Raw genomic sequence first — 4,983 nt, forward strand, 5'->3', positions numbered from 1 at the left:
GTCCTTTTCTAAAGAAAATGAAGTCAAAGCTAGTTTGAGCTGAAGTTCCAGAAGGGCTTTGCTGGTTTTAGTTGTTGCTACTTGAGGAACAAAGATGTTGTTATTCAAGGAGCAGAACTGAAAATGGTCTCAAGGCCTGGGCCTCCTTCCCTACAAACTCACATTTGAATAGGAACAATTGGCCTTTAAAATACACATTCATTCCACTTTTGGTCACTCAGTAACCTTTCAGCACTTGGTATGCAGCACTATACTTGCTCAGCTCTCAAATTCCACTGGCTGAAGAACTTCCCCCACTCTGCTGCCAGTTGTAAAAACTGAGTAGCTTGGTTCCAAGACTTGCAGAAGGCACCCATAATGGCAAACGGGGACAGTGCATCAATAATCCTTTTCCTAGAAGATTCTTGATAGCATCTCATTAGACTATTGTCAGGTCCCAAATTAACAGGGTGCTTTTCTTAATTGTTCTTAAGAGTCTTGGAAGACACACCAAAAAAGAGTTGGCTGACCCTTTTACCTTTGTTATATCACTTTTACTTCCTGCTGAAGTAATGAAGCTTCCTTCATTAAACACAAAGGATGTTTAAAGGATTGATTGATCTTTTTTTAAAACTTAAACCAACACACAAAAAAATATTCGGAATGAAGATATTTAGGAGAGCTCCCAGAAAGGAACAATCTTGTGGCTGCCTGAAGAAAAGGTTAAATCTCATCAAATCTATGCCCAGGACTTTCTGTGGAGAAATATCATTAGAACTCCTTATCCAAGGCTGAGTCCACTGGTTGGGCTCCCCAATATTCATACTGGGACTTGTATTTGTTCATAAATTGCAACCATAGGTTGGCTACAGAGACAAGAAGTCTGTAAACAATAACATTTTCTGAGAATCAATTGGCTATTGGAATTTACAAGAAAGAGTACTAAATATTTTATTATTATTTATAACAGTTACATTGTTGTCACTTTATATCAGTAAATTTAGGCTGGGCGAGGTGACTCACGCCTGTTATCCTAGCACTCTGGGAGGGTGAGGCAGGATGATTGCTTGAGGTCAGAAGTTCAAGACCAGCCTGAGCAAGAGCAAGACCCCGCCTCTACTAAAAATAGAAAAAATTAGCCGAGCATTATGGCACAGACCTGTAGTCCCAGCTACTCCGGAGGCTGAGGCAGGAGGATCGCTTGAGCCCAGGAGTTTGAGGTTGCTGTGAGCTAGGCGGACGCCATGGCACTCTAGCTAGAGCAAAAGAGTGAGACTCTGTCTGAAAAAAAAAAAAAAAAAAAAAAAAAGGACTTAAGAGACAATGGAAGCCCCCACTGGAGTAGAGGGTTGTAAAAAAGAGGATGTGGGCACAGTCTGAGGATGAATCGGAAGTATTTCTCTGGTTAATTCATTCTGTCCCTTCTCCTTACCATCCCTTCCCTTTCTGCCTTCTAACTTCACTTGCCTTCACCATCTTTCCCCTAATGTTTTGCTATAGTCTATTTATTTCTATCCTTTTTATTTTGAAAAATTTCAAGCATTCAGAAAATAGAAAACTTGTAAGAATAGTATGATAAACACTCACATACCATTCAGCTAGATTTACCAATTGTTTTATTTATTTATTTATTTATTTTAGTTGTCCAGCTAATTTTCTTTCTATTTTTAGTAGAGATGGGGTCTCGCTCTTGCTCAGGCTGGTCTCGAACTCCTGAGCTCAAAGGATACACCTGATTCGGTCTCCCAGAGTGCTAACATTACAGGCGTGAGCCACCACGCCAGGTCCCCAAGATTTACCAATTGTTAATTGCCATATTTGTGCAGGTACTCTGTCCATGTGTACATGCACAAATATGTACATATGTATACATACATACAATTTTATAAGTTTTGGTTGAGTAGAATTAGTTGCAGACATAATGATACTTCACTCTTAGATACTTTAGCTTATGTTTCCTAATATGTGCATGGAAATTCTTCTACAAAACCACAATCACAGTCAAGAAATTTAACCTTGATATGATCTTATCTAATAAGCAGCCCATATTCAAATTGTTCCAATTGTCTCAATAATATTCTTTATGGCTTTTCCCTCCTCCCTCCACAATGCATTTTGCTTTAGTCTCCTTTGATTCATAATAATTCCCTAGCCTTTTTTTTTTTTTTTTTTTTTTGAGACAGAGTTTCTCTTTGTTGTCTGGGCTAGAGTGCTGTGGTGTCAGCCTAGCTCACAGCAACCTCAAACTCCTGGGCTCAAGCAATCCTTCTGTCTCAGCCTCCTGAGTAGCTGGGACTACAGGCATGCGCCACCATGCCCAGCTAATTTTTTTTCCTATATACTTTTAGTTGTCCCGCTAATTTCTTTCTATGTTTAGTAGATACAGGGTCTTGCTCTTGCTCAGGCTGGTCTCGAACTCCAAGCTCAAAGGATCCACCTGCCTGGGCCTCCCAGAATGCTAGGATTACAGGCTTGAGCCACCCCGCCCAGCCTTTACATATGTATTTGCTTTTTCACATTTCTTTTCTTTTTTTTTTTTTGAGACACAGTCTCAGTCTGTCGCCCTGGGTAGAGTACAGTGGAGTCATCATAGCGCACTGCAACCTCAAACTCCTGGGCTCAAGTGATCCTCCCGCCTCAGCCTCCTAGAGTGCTAGCATTATAGGTGTAAGCCACCACTACTAAAATTGTAAAATATTTTTATATTATTATAAAAATTTTTATATTATTATAAAATTTATCATTATTATTTTTTTTAGTGATGAAGGAGTCCTGCTATGTTGCCTAGCTGGTCCTGAACTCCTGGCCTCAAGAGATTCTCTTTGGCTGGGTGCGGTGGCTCATGCCTGTAATTCTAGCACTCTGGGAGGCCGAGGCAGGTGTATCCTTTGAGCTCAGGAGTTTGAGAACAGCCTGAGCAAGAGCGAGACCCCATCTCTACTAAAAATAGAAAGAAATTATATGGACAACTAAAAATAGATATAGAAAAATTAGCCGGGCATGGTGGCACATGCCTGTAGTCCCAGCTACTCGGGAGGTTGAGGTAAGAGGATTGCTTGAGCCCAGTTGTAGGTTGCTGTGAGCCAGACTGATGCCATGGCACTCTAGCCCCACTCTAGCCTAGGCAACAAAGTGAGACTCTGTCTCAAAAAAAAAAAAAAAAAGAGATCCTCCTGCCTCAGCCTCCTGAGTAGCTGGGACTACAGGTGCAAGCCACAGCACTTGGCATAATTTATTACTTTTTATTGTAATTTTGTTTGCATGTTTGTCACCCTGGTAGACTGTGAGCTTTTCAAGGGTATGATAAGTTTTATTTATCTTTGTTTCCCCAGCATCTAGAGTATAGCAAGCACTAAATGTTTCATTCCAGAAATGAATGAAAGAAATCATTCCTGCTAAAGGTTAGATAGCAAGTGTTCTTTTAGTTAAGGAATATGTTTCAACACAATTAAATTCTCTTAGGGAGGTTTTTAGTTCTTCAAATCATACCACATCTTCATATGATTAAAGGATGGGTGCAAAACTATTTTGCAGTAGGAAGATGCAATAAATAATACAGTAAGAATTACAGTCTTCTGCAGGAGTAGGCACTGCTGCTTCTGTCAAAACTCTACACAATGATATAAAAAGTTCTTTGGTCAGGGGCACTTCCGAAGCTGTAGCAGCAACGGAAATGACAGTTGCATTTCACACATTCTTCCTAAAACACATTTTTATGGAGATCTCTTACACTCCCCCACAAATAGCCTTCAGTCAATTAATCAATTTCCATTACCAGTTCAACTGATCCTACCTGAACACCTATAGCACCGTTTCTGGTACTTGCTTATATTTAATTTTACGTTTTATGCTATGCAGCATTGCTTTTTTAATCACTGTCTTGTTTCTCTAAAGAGACTGCAGCTCCCTAAAGTCTCGTTCAGCACAGTGTTAGGCATGCAGTAAACAGGTCACACTTTTTAAATTGACATTCTTACAGAATTCAGGACGATATCAAGGAATATAGTAATACTCCCAGTAGAGAATGTTACTTAAACACAAAAAATGTACCTTCTCAAACTTTAATGTGCATAAGAATCACTGGGTGGAATCTTGTTAAAATGCATATTCTGATGCCGTAAGTCTGGGTGGAGCCCGATAATTTGCTCCCAAATATATTTTGCGGAGTGTTAATTAAATGGAAGTATGGTTAGGATGGAGCCAGGCCGAGCACTTCTTCTCTAGTCCCAAACCTCCCCTTCCCCGCTCGATCCCCTCTCTGCGTCTAGCCAAAGTCCCCACTTCCTTAAGCCATTAGAGTACAAGCAACGACAGGCCCAGCTACGGAAGACCCGAGCCCAGATAACAAAGAAAAAATAGTCCCTGCACTTACTAGTCTAAGAGCCTGGGGATTAGATGGAGTCCGGGCAGTGGCCTCTCCCACGCCATAAAGAAAAATTCAAAATTAAATCCTTGTTACGGAGGGACCAATCATAGACATGGTCTCTCCACGATTCGCTCTCCCGGTAGTGTAGGCGAATAGACTGGCTTGTGATTGGCTGAGATAGCACAATGCCCTAGCCAATCAGAGCTGAGGCGCTTCTAGTATGAATAAGGAGCAGGCGGGAGAGAAGGGGAGGGGTCGCAGGAGAGGAAAGAAGGTGTGTCACGTCCCCTATGCTGTCGGTGGAAGCTTTTGTGTAATTGGTTGGCTCTTTTTCCGATTGCACCAATCGCCAGCGCGTCTCTTCGGAGCTCTCACTATAAAATTGAAACTAGAGAAGACGAGGTAGCCAATAGAAAAAGAAATGTGGACAGCAGCCAATCCTCCTGCGGCGTTTTGTGTCTCTGCCCAACAGGAAAATGTGTTTCATGCGGAGGGGCGTTACCTAGTCGCCAATGGGCGGGCGCCCGTGGAATTGAGGAGCCAATGAGTGCGAGTCTTTGAGTGACAGCTGTCCAATAGAGACCCTCAGTGCTAGTACGGCTAGCGGCTTAAGCGCCGCCGCGGTCTGAGGAATGTCA

The sequence above is a fragment of the Eulemur rufifrons genome, chromosome 9, assembly GCF_041146395.1.
Source record: "Eulemur rufifrons isolate Redbay chromosome 9, OSU_ERuf_1, whole genome shotgun sequence".
NCBI classification, from domain to species: domain Eukaryota; kingdom Metazoa; phylum Chordata; class Mammalia; order Primates; family Lemuridae; genus Eulemur; species Eulemur rufifrons.